A 20,147-nucleotide genomic window follows, 5' to 3' on the forward strand; every position below is an offset into this window, starting at 1 on the left:
GCTTGGTCTAGTTTCCCTTTCAAATATAAATATTTCAGTGTCTTTTGACATCATAAATTAGTTTAGTGCCATTATGAATGTTAACGCAGGTAGCCTAAACCTCAGGTGATGGAAATGCATGTATTATTTGATTATTTATATGATATATGGTGCTTGTAAGTCTTTCTAATTTTGAACGCATTTATTAGTGTCTGCATAAGAAGAAAGTTAAAAGAAGTAAACTTAATATTTGAGATCTTTGTGCTGGAGGGTGTAGTTTCCTGAAAAATTCAATTTACTCCTTTCTCTCTCCCCCCTCTCTTTCTCTCTCTAACACAAGCACACACCGGATGCGAGAAAAAAACATGGAGTTTGCATGGAAATTCCTTTCCTCAACCTGTCAGTTTCTCCCAGTACCACCTACAGTGAGGAGTGAAATGTCAACGCTTAATAAGAAACTTAACACTGAGAAATATTCATAACCTGCTCTACTTGTGTGCTATATAGAGACTGTTGCGCTGTTATGTTGTCTGTATAGGTGTTAACATGACTTTATTTTACACTGTCTGGGGTCATCTTTACTGGAGTACTAAGTGACTACTAACTATGCATGTCAAATCATAAGTGAATAATTTGTCAGGTGGCTGATGCTGTCATGTAGCATATGAAATTGGTGGGACTGGTGCTAGGAACTACAATGAAACTAGAAGAAAACATGCTTATTGCTCCCAGCGGTCTGCTTGGGCATAATAGTTGTTATGATTATAGCTCTATAAATTGAGTTACTAATTATACTTCGATTGTACAGATCAATTAAATGTAGCCTCCTGATTTTTATATCAGACTTTAAACAATTTTGGGGTCTAAGCAATTATGCAGAGCTCCCTTTCTGTATATAAACAAATTGTAAAATATTATATGTATATGTATATGTATATATGGCAAGGAAAAAGACATCAGGTGTTAAAATTATTTGTTATTTATTATTGAATAATTTATAAAAAATATGTATAGAGAAATAAATAATAGATAGATAGATACATTCATACATACATGTAAAATGACTTAATAAAATTGCTTAAATTATTAAATAATAATAGTTATTAAAATTACTTGATAGAATAGGCACATATACATTACATATAAAATGCTTTAATATATATCAGTTTAAAATTGTATATATATATGTGTGTGTGTGTGTGTGTATATGTATGTATCTATGTGCTTGTGTGTATATATATATATTTATATATGTATGTATGTATGTATGTGTGTATGTTATAAAATATATATACATAAAAAAAAAATAAATTTTCCCCTTTTGTGTGTGTGTGTGTGTGTGTCTTTGTTTACAATATGTAATGTAATATAATAAAAATAAAAATTAATATATATATAAAATAAATAATTAGATTTATTTAGTCTTTCTGTCATCCACTACACACACACACACACACACACAAAAAAAACACACACACACACACACACACACACACACAAATATATCATTTTCAAAATGATGTCTGGTTCTGTGCATTGTTCAGCTGGTCTGTTTTGTAAGTTCTGAAGTCATGAGAGTTTCATTAGGAGCAGGTCTAAGTAGTGTGTGTATGTGTGTGTGTCCTGTACAGTGACCCAGCAGCAGTGCTATGAGAGCTAGCAGCATGCCGCTCCTTTAATGACCTATGAGAGCTGTGGACCCAGGCCATACACGGGGAACCTGAGAACCTGCTGAGCAACTTCTGTTGATCTAAGCCAGGTGAGGGGCCCACACTTCTGCGAGACAGAGAGAGAGAGAGAGCAGGGGACAAGTCTTTGAGTGTCTGTGTGTATGGGGAGTTTTATGGCACAATTGTTGTTTGAATTATTGATAGCTTGGTATGCTACTCTAATCAGTTCTTGTACATTTTATGATTCACTATATGTGGGTTTGTTTCCCAAAGACTGTGTGCTGTTTCCGTGTGCTTAATGTTTCTAAACATAGCTACGTGTGAATGGAAAATTCAGTTTTGTCTAATAAAGCTACACACTACAAATAAAGAGAGATTTTAAGGTAACACACTGACTCTGTGCTCTCGTTTTAAGCTCACTCAAATAAACCACAATATCGCTCATACAGCAGGTGAGATGCATCAATTCACAGGAGTCCGTCATAGACCTCCACAGCCTGAGAAATTTAACCTCTTGATGAAAACCGCAATGTCCTGACCTAAAACCAGAGATGTGAACAACAGCAAATAAAACACAGGATATACTCGGTGAGTAAAGTGCCTTCAGATGTTTCTTTTTTATGTTCTTGTACAGCTTGATTATTTTATTTGAGCTCCGCTCGGTGTGTCCTCTCATTACCACGGTGTACTACCTGAACGCTACAGGACTTCAGAATTATAAATATTCATTCTTCCCCTCACCTGAAAATCTAACAGCATGCTATACTTCACTGCTCAATTATTGATTTCAAGCAGGCTTATAAAAGTATCGAAACTCTGGATTGTTCACAAGAATTTGGAGAACAACTGGTGAATAAATTTTATAAAATGTCTTGTAATTAAATTAAAATATGTTTATTCATTATTAATTACTTTCCATAATTTCCATCTGTTATTTAAAATGTTTTTATTATAACAATTCTATAATATTAATAATCTAATATTTTAATTCAACTTTTTGATGTAGTTTTATGTATTGATTTATATACTGTAGATAGATAGATGGATGGATGGATAGATAGATAGATAGATAGATAGATACGCTAATTTGATATTTGGTGAAATTCCCATGTAAAGCATCGAAGTAAAAACTTGCTAGATTTTGTATTGCATAATCAAGATTAATAGGGGAAATACATCTGGTGTGTTTTAGTGAAACGGAAACTGTGATCAGCAGGTGGCAAAAGCTTCCCAAGACATCCCGTTATAGCATCAACATGCTGCAGTTTCAGCTTTGAGAATTAAAAAGTTGTATTCTTATATCTAGCAGAGCTTTTCTGCTAAATGTCAGTCATGTATGTGTAAAAATCCACAAGCAAAAAGTTTATCCTCCCATAAAACTTTCCTCCCTTGACTTCCTCTGATTCATCCGAAAAGAATACATGGATGAAACCCCCTCCCAAGACATTCCCTCTTCCATGAACAATAAATGTGGAAGTGTCATGTAATATTGATGGGCTCAGCTGATGATCTCCTGACGACCCCAGTTTGGTCCCTCTCATGTTCTATAAAATATTCATGACCCTTGTCCCCTTCCTGCACCCACCCCCTCAGCATCCCATAATGCATGTGTGATGTTCTGCTGGGCCGCTCGCACAAAAACACACATCTAGCTGCAGGAGCAAAGAATGATGGGATATATAAGCATGATCTCCTGTGGTGAAACCAGCTCTGAGTATTTCTAAACTTAAAAAAACAACACATTGATTTCAGTTCCAAGTCTGGAAATTTTTCCTCCATTGTACACCTGACGTTCTCCACCCCTGTACTTTCTCACAACTACCATTAATGTCATTCAACTCCTCCTACTCTCCCTCTACCTGTTCACCTGCATCTGTTCTTTTGTCATTTTTATCAATGCGTCCTTCTTTTCCTCCCTCCCTTGTGTTCCTCTTTCCGTCGTTCTCATTAACACCCCTGCCCTGATAGATGTAAGTGGCGTACTGCTCCTTGAGAGGCTCTCATGGGTGTCCCGAGCAGCCCTGGCACCCTGTGTTCCTCTCCTTAGACCCGGGCCTGTGCCATCTGCCTCTGTCACTGCCACCGTTGGGCACTGGGAGTCAGTGTGCATGAGGCAGTCCTCTTCTTCTGCAAGAAATCAACACACGCTGTGGCTGCTGCAGCTTTCAGCCGGTAGGTATACTGGAAGTTTACTTTTATGTGAGTTTAAACAGGAGCGGCATGAATTTAAATATTTGTTGTTGTCTCTTTGGTATGTCTTTTTGTGCAGTTTAGTCCATACTGTATTGTGATTTTTTTTTTCTTTTTTCATTCTGTACTGTGATTGTTTCATTTGCTAATATATGTAAATATATACTATCGTTTAAAAGTTCCGGGTCAGCAAGATTTTTTAAAATAAAAAATAATACTTTTATTCAGCGATGATGCATTACATTGACCAAAAGTGACACTAAAGACTTTTGCATTGTTATAAAAAATTAGTTTCAAATAAATGCTGTTCTTTTGAAATTTTTTTATTTTTTCAATGTTTTCTTTGAGTTTTTTTATTTTACATTACAATTATAATCAATACCCCCCCCCAAAAAAAGAAAATGCGGCATTAAAAAACAAAACAAAACAACAAAAAAACTATATGCCATATAATCTTGAGTCAACTTTAATTATAGCTATAACTATAACTATAGGCCATATAATCTTGAGTCAAAAAACATTTCAGAATTGACAGTGAAGGAATAAAGTGTCCCATGTTTGTTGAGTCCATAAGTTGTCATTTAACCTCTTGAACTTTCTATTAATCAAATAATTCTGAAGAAAAAGTATCACAGTTACACTAAAATATTAAGCAGCTCAATTTTTTCAGCATTGATCATAAGAAATGTTTCTTGAACAGCAAATCAGCATATTAGAATGATTACATTTTAAAATATATTAACGTACAAAAAAGTTATTTTGAATATTTCATAATATTACTGTTTTACTGTATTTTTCATTAAATAAATGCAGGTTTTCAAAAACATTAAAATATCATTCTGCCCCCTAAATTTAAAAAAGAAGTGCACATTTATATATATCTAAATAATTTTAATATGTTAAAATGAACAATGTAAAGCTGAATTTCCACAGGCTTTCTAAACTAAATCTACCATTGTTTGGATGAACAAATAGCCACGCCCCCAGCCGACACCATTGGTTGAGCCAGTGTTGCTTAGTCGTGCTGTTCAGAAAGCTAACATTTTGACAGCACTACAAATACTTTTCAGGTAAAACAACCTACAGATGGCTTACTTATCATCGTCTTGCATATTAAACTAGGACACTAGGAAGTATTTTAACATTTAGCAGTAATAAATGATTAAAAACGGCTGTTGTGATACAAAAATATTTGTTTTTGTTCACAAATCGTACACAAAATGTGCGCCTTACTTTGAATGTTTGTCTGGCATGGAAAATGTAATTAACAAACCATGTCTGTGCCAACTTGAGCAGGCAATATGCTGTTTACCCAAACCACTATCTGAGCAGAGAAAACAAATATTTCTAGTTGAGAGAGGTGCTGAAAGTCCCATGGGGGCAGACTGGAGCTGTGTTCTCTCCAGCACCATATCTCTGCACCTACCTCTGCTCGAGAGCATTGGCAAACGCAGTCACCCAAGAAGGCGGGATACTTTTCCATGTGGATGACAGGAGAATGTGCATTACCTGCCAGTGACTGTCGTGCAGCCAAAAGACGAAACCAGGATGGGGCAAATCAGACACATGCATGCAAGCAAATGTTTTTTGCGCACTTGCATCCACCCCGTTTCCAGCTTTCCTTACTTGCTGGCTGAGTCTAATTCAGTGTCATGTTCCGGGGAAGCCCAGATTGTGAACTAGCTCCTTCCCAGTGTGTTATTTATTGGGTGGGCAGTGAGTTGCTGTCTCCTTATTTACACCAGATTGCTTCTCCAGATGTTTTTTTGGGAAGAAATCCCCCACCCCTCCCAATGCCTCCCTCCCACCGCCCCCACCTCTCTTTGTCCAGATGGAAATGATTTTTTTTTTGTAAGGCTTTCTAATCCCTTTCTTTCCTGGGATATTTTCCACCGCATTGTGATAGGAAACTTATGACGAGCCGAAGAGAAAGGCGCAGGGTCAAGGCCAAGTCTTGTCATCGGGAAACAATCCCTTCCTCTGGTTGTTAAATAAAACCTACGTGCATCTTTTTTTTGCTTGGTGTGTGACCCAGCGAAAGCCACTCAGCCTGGTGTAGATGTATAATGAGCTTTTGTGCTCAATGGTTCTCCCTCACTTTCACATTAGTTCCTCTCAGCCAGTGTTGTGGAGAGCGCAGCACGGGGAAATGGACTGTGAGAACGCTAACCAGATGGCTTAGATCCCAAAACCCCAGGGGAGAGAGGCATAGTTCCGGACTAAGCTAAATCAGTGTACCTAGACTTCAACTGCAGATACATGTAATAAGCAAACTGTCTGAGCAAAATAATAAGGGATTGTGGTGGTTAAGAGAATGTGTTTGAATTAATCAAATTGAGTTCAAGTACTCTGTGAAATGCAGTAACTAGCACTTTTTGAGTAATGACTGAAATCAGGTTTCTAAGACGAGGGATTTTCAAACTTTTTGATGACATCACAGACTCCAAAATTGATAGTATAAAATACTTTTTATACTGTTAAAAAATGCAGATTCTTATAAATGTGTACAATTGGTGACACTTTTATTTTTATGCACTAAAATAATAATTTACTAATAATTTTTTAAATTATTTTCTGTTCATTATTTTATTATTTTTCATGATATCTGACCAGTGTTTGAAAACTAAATGAACAGCAATAATGTAAATTCAGTAAATTGTATCTGTTTTATTTGTTTTTATACAATAAAATATTATTATATCATATTATTGTGTATATAATATAATAATAATAATAAAAAAAAAAAAAAAAATATATATATATATATATCACTATATACATATAAATGTAATTTATATATAACTTTTTTCTGAACTTTTACACAGCCTCTCTAGCACCCCTCTTGAAAACCCGTTTTAGTCTGTGACAAACTGGGTTTTGCTAAACTATGCTCAGATTCGGAGAAAGCAAAGTTAATGAAAATATCAAAACAGAAAGAACATTTGCATACAATGAAAATACTCCAAGGACACTTTTTTTTGTTTCAGTGGTGGTTAATTTACTGTTTTGACTGTCTAGGGTAGTATAAGAGGTGAAATTATCCAATTTCATGCTCTCACATGCTAATTTTTTGGTTACCCACTTTGCATTTTGTGCTACTTTTGAAAAATACAGTAACACACTGCGCATCTAAAATGAAAACGGTGGGTTTTGTTTTGATGGAAACATCAATCAAACTCCCAAAATCGTAGTCTTTTTTAAAATCTGAGATGTTCTTTTTCTCTTTATTCAAGAGTAGTCAATTGGCACTAAAACTTTCCAATTTTATACTGCAGATGAAAGATCATTTACTTCTCCTGAAATCAAATAGGACATTTCTCTGGTGAGCAGTAAGGAGCATTGTTCTAAAACGATAAGGCACAGATTCGTCTGTAGATCTCCGGCGAGGTCCGTGGGGGTGGGAAGAAGAAGGATGGGGGGGGAACGGCAGATTGATGAAGAGCTGAAGTGGGTCCCTGGGTGACACACGCTCCACTCCACAATATTAAAAACTCCCACACGTTTTTGGGGAGGCAAAATTGCCCTTGCTGGAACGCTGGTGTATTTTTTCCCAGTAATGAGCAGCATTTGTTTTATCTTGATAGATGGGACGTTGAGGAGAATTCATATCATCGCAAAACTCAGAAACTGCCTTCCATTTATGCCTGGGTGCCCCATTGATCGCTGCTGAAGGACATCTTGACAGTTACGCAAGGGACGCCTTCAAGAGAATGGTTCAAAGCCTACTGCGACACAATGAGGATCTTGCGTGGTTTTGGGGGGCGGCTACAAAGTAAATTTCAGAGTTTAGTCTTGCAACCTGCTACTTTCGCCACTGCTTTCTCGTTGGCGTCTCACACAGCCAGATTTTTGGCTTCTAAAGGTCTTCTGTGCAAGGAAAAGCAGGTGCTACTGAATATTCAGAAGATGTGGTTTTATGAAAAATACCCTTTAGTTTGTGCTGCTCACACTTATGTCACTTTTGATCATTGTTTAAGTTTTCCAGGCACAGTCCGCTCCATGCATTCATCCTGCGACTGTTATCAGAGAAACTGGACCTGGCCAAATGCGTCAAAGTGACCCTATTACAATGACAGCGAGACTAGATCCCTCTCGTGGCCTGCACTTGCACCCGCCTCCCTCTCCACAGGATGTAAATGGCCGTTTAAATGAATTAATGTAAGGTTTCTTTCATACATGCCTCAGTAATATTGAAGCCATTACGGTCCTCTCCGGAGCTGGCATGGTCAGCGCTTAGTTCTTAATGTCTTCCACGTTGAGCTTATTAATCTAAACAGTGTGGCCCAGCTGCTCTGGATCAGTCGTTCCTGAGCAGCGGCGGCGGTGGCGGCGGTCACGCATCTGAACAGCTGCCATATGTGGCTGTGGAAAAGCTAACTGGCTTGTGTCGTTTTCTTCACTTAATTCTGACCACTCCTGGTGAGTAGGTTTTCACAGAGGCCTTCATTGAGACCGCTCGGATACAACGTTCCTCCCTGAGGTCTCGCCAAAGAAAATAAACCACAGAGCCACTGATTTACATAGCTGTGACTCCCACTACCAACCACCTCAAACTGCTTTGGGCTGTAGAGCTGAGCCGAACCGTTTAAAGTCTTACCATAAATGTGTTCGTGTATTACAGGGAGATGATTAATCAGAAATGACTTGTTTATGGAGTGTATGACAATGTGTTGATTTTCAACACGGTTGTGACATGTGGCAAACATCAGCACTGCTTTTCTCTGACAAGAGGACTGTGCGAGTTGGAAAGATCATTTACGAGAATGGCCTCAAATTATGGTTTGGCTGCTCTTGTGGGTTATCTGAACTCATTTTAATTGTCCAGTTAAAAACATTGATACATTTGAGCGTTGTTTAATTCAAGCAGGGATGAGTTTGTGATTGTCAGTGGGATTGGAAAGTAGTTTTCTCCACAACCTAAACCCTTCATATCACTTCCTCTTTTTAATCAACAGATGAAATTATGCTTAGGAGTGGGAACTGGGTCTGGAAATGCCCCAAAATGAATTCATTCTCTCATTAGGTCACTGTGCAATAACTGCTAGGCCACTGCACTGTCTCTTTCTTTCTTTTACAGATGCAGTATGATTTTTGTTTGTTTTATTTGACAAAATTTAAAACAAAATACAAAAAAGTGAATAAAGACTAATCCATACATACTTCTAATCCATATTGCATCTTGTTCTAGCCAAGAACCACCCAGAATAAGAGAGTGTCTGACTGATATAGAAAACAACAAACCACAGTTCACATAGTTTACGGTTTGAGGTTGGAATCTGTGAGAGGAGCAGAGTTGTCCATCCTTGATACTGATTGAAAGATACAAAATGCACTGCATTTTAGCTTGCTTATTTGTTGAAGAGCATGATCTTTTCAAGTTGACATGTCACATTAACAAGGAACTTATGACCATAGTAGGCTTACAATGTTTCAACACTGTTGAGGATGAAATACACAAAAAAGCCATTGGCATATTTCCATTGTGGTCCTCACATTATGTTTACAATGTATTATATATATATATATAATAACAATAATAATAATAAAACATAATTTATTTCTAGTAATTGCTACATAATATTTAATCATTTGATTTTATAGTTTACAGTTTCGATTGTCTCACTGACTTCATATGTTACAATGCCACTTGAAGTATATGTCCATTTCAACCTAAGAGTAAAAAATAAATGTTAGCTTCATAGCTCACAATATTTAATATTTCACAGTGAATTTAATTCTCAAAGTTGCAGCTTTTTATATACTCAGAAATTTTTATGTAACTATTTGTGTATTTTGTGTTGTTTGTGCTGACAAAGGCCTCATTTATTTTATCAAAAAAAAAAAAAAAAAAAAAAAAAAAAAAAACGTAATAGTTTGAAATATTGTCTATATTAAAATATCATCTCTATCTATTGTGATATATTTTAAAATGTAATTTATTCCTGTGATGACAAAACTAGATTTTCAGTGTCATGATCCTTCAGAAATCTTGCTGAAATGCTTTGATTTGCTGCTCAAGAAACATTTATTTTTATCAATGATCAAATTAGTTAGGCTGCTTAATATTTTTTTTGAAGCATGATACAATGGAAAGGTTCAAATAACTATTTATTTGAAATGGAAATATTTTGTAACATTATAAAAATAATTTTATAATTTCTTTTTAAATTTATTTAAAAAAAAAAAAAACCTTCAATTTCTTATCTTACTGACTCCAAACTTTTGAACGGTTGTGTAAAGTAATAGTAAAATACAAAACGAAGTAAGGAGTAAACAAATTAAATTGCCAGCGTAAAGTGATCAAATATTGAAAGATATGTGCTATTTGAAATAAATAATTAATTAAGAGACAGCATGGAAATGGTGACTAAAGGCTGATTCCCCATTTTCGATGTTTTTATAATGCATGTTATAAGGGAGACACAGAGACATTCTCTTCAGTTAATAGCTGTTTGCCTGTTGCCATGAAAAGTTTCCCTTTATACAGCTAGAAATCGTGATTTAAGAGTGTGTTTGGACACTTGTGAACAGACTGTCGCTACGTTCCCATATTCACCTGCCAGACAGAGACAAAAGAGCTGAGAGGCATTAACAGAGTCTCTTTCCCTGTCACGCTAAGGTTACTAACAGGTCGATGTACTAGTGCAGAAAGGTAATGAAACAGGGTTCACCTCGGCACTCTCACCTGGGAGGGTCCTCTTCGCCTGCTGTCTGCACAGATGAGAGCTTTAGGCTAAATCTCTGCTCCGGAGGGTGACACCCTTCAGCTCTTTGCCACCTTAATGGCAGGACTCAAGCCAGATAATGATGCTGACAGCCCAACTGTCAGTCTGCCTCTTCCTGCAGCAGCCCCTTAAGAGCTCAACGTGGGGCACTGGCCATGAATCCGTGAGACTGCTGCATTTTCAAAAGTCATTAATCTAAACAAAGACACCCCGGAGTCTTCCGCGACTCCCTCTGCTCAGCCTCGTCCTCTGCTCAGGATGGAGGAGACGAAGACTGAGTGTAAAAGAGGCAGCTCAAAGTTCTGCAGTGCTGTGACGGTCTGACATGGAGTCAGTGGGCCTCGCAGGTAAAAGGAAGTGGCTTTTTCAGCACCTTGGACAGCTCTTGAAACCACTGCAACGAGGGCAGCTTTGATGCAGGCTGTGAGTGATGGTTATGCTGGACACATCAGAGTTTTGCCGCATTCAGAATTCAGTTGAGAATGCATTCTACATTTCAGTTGAGATGCTGAATTGGATGCACAGTTTGAACTTAACATGCAGAATTGTAATTTAAATTTGAGTTTTCAGAATGCATCAGACGTCATTTTCAGAAACATTATATGTGTGTGGTATATTTGTAGCATTAACTAACAATACATTGTATGGGTCAAAATTTTAGATTTTTCTTTTATGCCAAAAATCATTAAGAAGATATTCCTTGCTGTAAATATATTCAAACTTCATTTTTGATTAGCAATCTGCATTGCTAAGAACATTTGAATAACTTAAAAGGGGATTTTCTCAATATTTAGAATTTTTCAGATTTTCAAATATTGTCCTATCATAACAAATCACACATCAATAGAAATGTATTTATTCATCTTTCAGATGATGTATAAATCTCAAAAAATTAATTGACCCTTACGACTAGTTTTGTGGTCCAGGGTCACATGATATTAATAATGGTTGAAATGCCAAAATCATCAACATTTGCAGTAAATTAGAGCATTCTGGGAAATTAAATGTTCTTTCATAATCATTATAACTTAATATTTCACAATTTTGTTTTTATTTCTTACAATTAGGATTTTTTATATCTTATAGTTTGTCTGACTGATTTTTTCAGTTTTTGTTTTCATACTTTGAGGTAAAAATGGACTTCATAAATGAGTACATGCACTACCATTCAAAAATTGTTCAAAGGAAGTTTCATATACCAAGGCTGCATTTATTTAATTAATTAACTGTATTCATAAAATTAAAAATCATTTATATAATTTTATTTAAAAACAAGATGTATTATGGTGCAACATTTCAATCAAAAACACTTAATTTCTCAAAATGCTTATAATATGCCCTGAATGTGACCTATATATACATATAAGGGAATAAATAATAATTATTCCAAATTATTATTATTATTATTTATTTTTGGTAACCTTGTTGGAAAATTTAAAGTGTTGACAAACAGTAGTGTTGAATTACAATGTAATAAATTCCTCTTACTGTTCTTGCATTTAAAATTCCAATTCAACTTTCTATTGGGTGTGACTTATCAATTCAAACTGCAATTAGAAATTGAAAATCATTTTTAAATTCTAAATTTTGCACAACCCTTTTAGACTTGCTACTGTAAATTTGAAATAAAGTCTGTCTAGCCAACTCAGTTTGGGTGGCATTAGAACAAAGAATCTGGGCTGTGGACTGGACTGTGCCTCCTAATGTTTTATGTCTTTTGGATTCGTATAATTTAAGTTTTGGAGGTCATAAGTCAGTTTTCCTACCCTTAACTAATACATGAGTCCTCCTCTGTCAGTGTGTCATATCTCTTTCTCCATCACTATTTCAACGAGCCCTCAGACTGACACTCATACTGCTTACCACATCCAACCAGCTCCTCGAAAGACCCCTAAATCTGCAAATATGTCGAAGATGAGAGAATGCGAAAGGTGTAGCCCTCAGAATAAAGCCAAAACTGCTTAACAACAAAGACACCTGGGCCAGAGGATCATGGTTACAAAACAGCAACTCCACAGTTGCCAAATGCTAATGCAGATGTTTGGATCCTTATTTTCTCAGAGATCATCTGGCCAGAAGCAAGCTATGCTCAGATGATCATCAAAGCTGAGAGTCAGCCACCATTACTCTGGAAGATGCATCAGCACAAGATGATTTTGCATGTAGGACATTGTCATTTTGAGCAAAGGTTAGAGTATAGTGGTACCAGATTGTTGCACTTTCTAAATTGTTGTTAATGAAAGGACCGTAACCAATAATTTGTTGTTTATAAGATACATGATGTTCTCTTCAAGACTGCTCCACAAATTACTCTACTAAACAGAATGTTTTTTCTACATCATGATTTTTACTGCATATTGATAGGACTTATATTAGTACATTTATTGGAATAATAATGTATTAATCTTTGTTAATGTTAGTTAATAAAAATATATTAGATTAATCTTTGTTAATGTTAGTTAATAAAAATGTTCATGTTCACAGATACAACTTTAAAAATAATAATGTATTCATCTTTGTTAATGTTAGTTAATAAAAATGTTCATGTTCACAGATACAACTTTAAATTTTAATAATGTATTAGTAATTTTTTAACATAACAGTAACATTAATAAATGCTATTATTGTTGTTCATGTTAACTAGTTAATGTTATCAAATTAAATTTTATTGTAAAGTTTTACCCATTTATGAATTTATTTGAAGGTGTTTGTCACGATATATTTGCATTTATGCACAAATAACTCAATTATCATTTGTTTCTCCAGGCAAACATATTCCCGGAAAGAGCAAGAAGAAATTACAACAATGAGAAGGTTTGGAACCCTTTTTTATGTGTTCAAATATTATTTTAAGCATAAATAACATTAAAGAACCCATAATAGTGTTTCAGTCAACTTAAGTTTTTAGTTGCAAGTATATAAATACACCAACTCATTTGATAAATATTCATTTGATTCAAGCTGAAAATGTTTTAAAAGAAAAAAATATTTGGGACTTTTGTTTGGTGTTATAGTAGATTTTGAACTGTTTTGTATTATGTTACATATACAGTTGCTGTATGACTATGTTTAAATGTTTTTGTTTCTGTTTTTTTTTTTTTTTGACCCTTTCCCCCCTGAAACTCTTTTTAATTTTAATTATTAGTGCTATTTTATCTATTGGAAATTAATCTATTATTAATATCTGATATTAATATTTGGCATCGAAACAATTTTAATTTAGAAACCGCAAGTAAATTTCACAAAACATTACATAAAGTAGCAAGTAACACATTGAATTAAACAGAACTTTAAAGTAGAAAATTTGAAATAGTGTTTTGTTGTAAATCGTACTTAAAAATTTTCAAAAAATTATTTTATAATAAACCATACAGACTTAAATATGCAGTCACACCTATTTAAAGAGAACATATTATCAACGTCAGTTTTATTCACACCATCCGCACCTAGCAGCAGGATCAGGAAGCTAGTGGAGTGTGAAATATCAGCCTAATTTAAAAGTGAATTACCTGTTCTTTTACTTACTTATGTACTTTACTGTAGAAAAAGAATATGAGACACACTGTGCCTATCCAACTAGGTCCTCACATCATGGGTAGGGCCATAATCAGGCGCCACATTTGTTGAAACATAATTTTCACGTAAAACAAGGTTGGAATATATAACGTGGGCTTCCCACAATGCTTTGAGATCCCTGGGGCCGCGTAAAGAATCACCACTCGCAAGATTCATTGTAGCGAAATCGTAAATAACTCTAAAACGTCTGGGCTGGATTCATTCGTTTGCCTGTGCTCAAATCTGACATCATCTGGAAAGCATTCCAAGCAAACCTGTCCCGTGTCGTTGCATTTGTCTGAATCCTGCCGGATGAAGCGCTTTTTTGGCTCTAGCCTCTGCATTGCGCGCTGGCTTCTCTCTTAAGAGCAGAAGATGGATCAGAACATCATCTTTCTTTCAGTAGTAGTGGAGGACGAGAGAAAGATGAGCCCTTGTAGTGTTTTCCATCTCTTTCTCCTTACCTGTAGTCGGTTCGATCATTAGCAGGCAAAGGCAGCTTTCAACAGTCTGCTCATTCTAGATTAATCTCTGCTGCTTCAGCTGTCAGTGACATGTCAAATCCCTGTGTAAGAAAGAGGAGTTTGCCCTCCGCAATACATTTGCAGAAATTAAAATAGGTACAGGAAGTGAGCAGCATTATGGTCTCTTGAGACTAGACTGTAACTGAGATATAAGGGTTGTATGCTGCCAGGCAAAAAGAAAAGAAAAAAAAGGAACAAATCTTATTCTTTTCCTCATGATAAATGGTTAGGGAAAGTTTTTTTGTTGCCTTTTGAGTATTTTATGTAATAACAGCAATAAGTTAGTAAAACTTCTGTGTGGCAATACTTTTTGTTACTCTACAACTGTTGGCAGAACAACTGTTGCAAAAGGGGACAATCACACAGGACTTATGTTTCATCTGTGCTATTTTTTACTTTTTTTTTTTTTGTTACATCATGCTTACTTGTTTTAAGTCTTCCAATTCAATGCAATTATTATTACATTTTATTTATACTCTATTTCCTTTACACAGATACAATATTTTGAATATTTCCCTGCCTTATAGAATTCCAGTTAATATATTAAAAAAATTCAATATATATCCATCCTTTTTCCAAACTACTCGTCTTATGTAGGGTGTACACTACCGTTCAAGTTTACGGTCAATTTTTTTGTTTTAGATTTACCTGTTTTTGCAAGAAGATGCTTATACTCACCAAGGAAGAAAAATACAGTAAAAACAGTATTATAATAGTAATATTTATACAATATAAAAATTTAATGTAATAAAAAATTTAATTTATTCCTGTGATACAAGTTATTACACCAGTCTTCAGTGTCACATGATCCTTCAGAAATAATTCTACTTTGCCGATTTGATGCTCAAAACATTTTTAATTATTGGTTGTACTGCTTAATACTTTTGGTTGAAGCCATGACCCCCCTCCCCCTATTATAAAGGAACACAAAAAAAAAGATAAAAAAAAATTATTTTGTATTTTATTATAAATATTATTATTAATATTATAAAGGAACACATTATATATGATATAATTTTTTATTTTGTATTTTTGTATATAAACTTGAGAATTGTTTAGAATTATTATATATGAAAATGTGGTCACACTTTATTTTAAGGTCTAATTCTCACTATTAACCAACCATTAATTATGACTTTTGCCTCAATAAACTCCTAATTAGCTGCTTATTAATATATGTAGGATTTTGGATGTAGAATATGGTCATCCAGAAGATATGCTTTTATAAGCACTAATAAACAGCCAATATGTTAATAATAGTGTAAGTTATAAACAAATATTTAACAAACAAAATTACAAACAATACTGTTACCACAAATGTAAGTTGTACACGTATATGTGCCCAACCACAGTACAATCATAATCAGAAAAATAATAAAAATAGATGCAGGGTGCTAGTTGCTGTAGCTCTGTATGTTTGTTAATTTTCCTCTCCTCCTATATATATATTTTTTTAGCTTTTACATGTTATGTCATTTTAAAAAGCTGTTCAGGTTTTTCGAATTGCATCTTGGCACCCTGTTTTCAGTTCTGTTGCACCCCATCTATGCAAAAGCCCATCCTGTGAACACTGAACTAACTTTGCCATTTCTACAGGTAGTAAAACCCAACACTACAGGTAGTAAAATTCCACATCATCCCTGCCCATTTCTACAGGTAGCAAAATTGCACATTTTTCTGTTTTCCTCAGGCATGTGGTTGAATGTCCCACCTCTAGAGTGACCACTTCCTGTTCCGCTTCATCTCGGACAGCAGCATGGAGGTATTTAGTCGTCCGAGACGAGGGCTGTCTGTTTTCCTGCGGTTGCTTCACCCGATTCCCCTCCACTGCACACCAGATGTAACCAAAGCAGAGGACAAAACAAGTGCATTATTTTTTCAGAGGCATGTCTAGTATGAGACAGTGATGCACGCTGACAGGGCCTGCTAATTGGAGTAAATTAATTTACCTCGGGCGCCATGTTCTCACAAAGTGCCGCGCTCCATGTGAATAAGTGATGATCGGCAGGGCTCGTATAAGCCCCGAGTTTTTAAATCATTTAGCAGCGCATTCTGCTAATTAGCACAGAGAAAGTCGGCTTTCAGCTACAATTAAGACGGGCCTCTGTCAGTCAGGGGACCGCAGCCGGGAAGAAGCACTGATTTATTCATCCTGCAAGCAGATGCTGAGTGCATTGGGGGTTTGGATGGAGGGACTTGGAGATGAAGCAAGCAAGGGGATCTGAGAGATGAAGGCAGTGAGGGAGAGGACTGCAGTATGTGTGTGGGTTGCTATTAGTGTGCTGGTGCAGAAATTTTGTTTTAATTTTTTTTTTCTCTGCAAGAAAAGGCACAAACAAAGCAATGAGATGAGCTGGTGGAGTACAGTAAGTGAGGTTGTGTGTATAACTTGTGATTGGTCACCTATGGGCTTTACTTCCCATGCTTAGTTGACAAGACTCTTTCCAGGACTGTTGCAAGGTCATTCCTGTTACGTTTGAGGTTGCGGTTATAATTTAAAGGGACAGTTCACCCAAAAATGAAAATTCTGTCATTTACTTACCCTCATGTCATTCCAAACCTGTAAGACATTCGTTCAACTTCTGAACGCAAATGAAGACATTTTTAATGAAATATGAGAGATTTCTGTCCCTCCACTGACAGACTATCACTTTTTGATGCTTCAGAAATTTCTTAAAAAGATTGTAAAACTAATCCATATGAATTTAGTGGTTTAGTCCAAATTTTCTGATTACTTTATATGATGAACAAATTTAATTTAGGCTTTTATTCACATATAAACATTAATCAGTGCACACAGTTGTGGCAAATAGAAGTTCAAGCATGCTTGCTTGAAGTGTGAGAACCAATGAGGTACATTCTTGTGTGTTAGGCAGCACATTTGGGCTTCCCTAAGAATCATTATCATTTGGTTGAGCTTCTGTTTGTGTTTGCTGATCAATGTAAATAAAAGCTTAAATTAAATCTTATGAATCATATGAAGCAATCAAGTCTCTTGAGAAGCATTTCAGCTGTCAACAAAGCTTTAATTGCTCCCCGAAATTTTCTGCTAAAATAAAAAGTTTAACATTTGAAAATGAACAAATTAAAATGGCCATAAATATTGTAATATCATAGTTGTACTGTTCTGTAAATTATTATTGTTGTTGAATATTGTTTCTAAAACTGTATTATGTTTAATATTATTGTATTTATTTATTTTAATTTTTTATTTATGTATTTATTTGTGTTTTTTTACTATATAGTCATATTAATATATAATCAAAAAGGCCAGACCTGTAACTTTTTTTAAATTGCATTTTAAATCACAAGTCCCATTTTTATTAATGGTTTAAATTTATTTATATTTTTATTTTATTTTTTTAGAAAAATCATAATTAGACCACACTGACCACATGCATTGCTAATAGTTGCTTGTGTTTGTTCTAAGTTTGCACCAATGATGATGTCATCTCCTGGAAGTGGCTTGGAAAATTGGAAGTGATATTGAGGTAACAGGAAAAAAAACAAAACAAAAAAAAAAACCTTTAATTAATTAAAACAAAATTACCAAGAAAACCTCAATCTGATTAGAGAAATTATTAAGGTTACAAAATTAAGAAACACTTTGACAATTTCCAAATAAAAGGCCATTTTTTCATGTTAATGTTTGCTCAAACCAAATTAGTAAATTAATTTAAAATAAAACTAACTAATATGAGTTTAAACTAATAAATAAAGCTAGGGCATGTGAATGTACAGCATAACAGGAATGACAGCACTGTGTTGTGACCCTAAAGTGTATCTCGAATCCAGAGGTAGAGATCCAAATTGAATAGCTCTAAAATACACACATAACATTAACTCATCTGTTTTGAAAGGAGGAAATGCTCTATACTTTAAGGAAAATATATCTCTGGACTTTCGAGCCAAAAGTCCATTATTTCTAGCGATCACTCAACAGTCTTCACAGAACATTTCGAGTTTCTCTTGGCTCGGTAAAATCACTAGAATAGTCTGGCAGACCTTTTTAAACAAATTTACAAGGTGCTTGACACGTAATGAGAGAATGCTTTTCATTCTCGATCCAAATATTTGACTGCATCACGGCGGAAGGTCTAGGTTTTGACGCTGACTAACATCCCGGCTCTCAGGAACGACGCCAGCAGATCCATGTAAGTACATTTTATCAGGCTGTTGAGATAAACAAGGTAGATTTGGCTCTTTTTTTCTTTCAGGTGCTTGACGTATCTGTGTGTTTGGCTGTGCCCTCTTCTTTACAAGATCCCTCCTGACCTCCGCTCTGTTTTGCATCTCGAAACACGTCCCGTCGGGCTAATCTCCAACAGATACGAGCCATACATTTTAGATCAGAGGATTAAGCCCATGGTAAAATGCAATGAATCAGTAAAAAGCTACAGTTCTTCCTGCTCGGCCTTGCACATGCGATCTGACGGATGACTCCTCGGGTTCATCTGTAACCCCGACAGCTTCAGTCTATAAACAAACCCTCATTTCAATTCCGACACCGAGATGTGACACTTGTGCTGTGAACGCTCACCCGAAGCTCCTCCAGCCCTACCGATTTATTCAAGGTCAGGCCCGCGTGTTCGTTTGTCTTATCGCATAATGGCTCACAGGCTTCTGCAACTTGGAAATTTGTGTCTGGCTGTGAATAATAAATGTTGTTCAGATGAAGCCTCTATAGATTTAGGACCCTGAAATTGTTTGCATGGCATTGTTTTTTTTTCCCTTGGCTAAACTTTGTTGACCAGTATTTATTTATCAGGAATTCCTGATATGCTTTTCCTTGGTTATAATTACTTGATTTGGCTTACTCTCTCTCTCTCTCTCTCTCTCTCTCTCGCTCTCTCTCTTACCAGTGCTAAAAGTCTTTCACTTTGATCTGAAAGTCTTTGCAGGCTCATTGACTGTAATGAGATCTGGAGAATCCATAAAGACGGCTGGGATTTGACTGGGAGCCGAAAACGAGGAGCTGGGAATCAGCCGCATTTCACGGACGGAGCAAACAAAATAAAAAAAGGCAGATCTCAGATGACTTGGCAGCACTTTGCCTTACCCTCCTCTACGCCAGATCCGAACATTAATTTCCCCACAGTCTGGAATTCCTGTGTGGAGCGGGGGGGAATTCACAGGAGGAGGAGGATTGGCATGGAAGCTTCTAGATGTTTCTGTTTGCGGCCCAAAAGGGGCGTCCCGTGATGAGAGCCAGGGTTTCTATAATCTCAAGCGTTGACAAGCGTCCAGTCCATCAATCAGGGGCTCCAGGGTTTCATTCCTTTGCTTTATCCAGGCCAACTTTCACACGGTCACCGCTGATGTCTGATAAAGCTGCTTTATTGGGTCAAGGAGAGATGGAGAGAGGGCTGCACTACCGTTAACCAAAGGGTTCCTCTGAACGCCGCCCAGACGGCCTTGCCAGTTTCTCTCTAACTTCGCCGGGATGTGTTTCTCCAACAGATAAACATCAGGGCATCTTTTCCTTCTTAATCTGTCAAAAGGGT

At 35.9% G+C, this 20,147-nt stretch overlaps 1 long non-coding RNA gene across 1 annotated transcript in view; it reads left to right on the forward strand.

The window, feature by feature from the left end:
* LOC122139620 overlaps positions 1-17,733 on the forward strand; it is a 33,463-nt gene extending 15,730 nt beyond the window's left edge. Inside the window, exons 2-6 of the long non-coding RNA XR_006156425.1 lie at positions 1,611-1,738; positions 2,099-2,237; positions 3,618-3,821; positions 13,331-13,378; positions 16,334-17,733. This is a non-coding gene — a long non-coding RNA (uncharacterized LOC122139620). The remainder of the gene's footprint in view (positions 1-1,610; positions 1,739-2,098; positions 2,238-3,617; positions 3,822-13,330; positions 13,379-16,333) is intronic.
* The last annotated feature ends 2,414 nt before the right edge of the window (positions 17,734-20,147 follow it).

This window comes from Cyprinus carpio, chromosome B14 (genome assembly GCF_018340385.1).
Source record: "Cyprinus carpio isolate SPL01 chromosome B14, ASM1834038v1, whole genome shotgun sequence".
In the NCBI taxonomy this organism is placed as follows: Eukaryota; Metazoa; Chordata; class Actinopteri; order Cypriniformes; family Cyprinidae; genus Cyprinus; species Cyprinus carpio.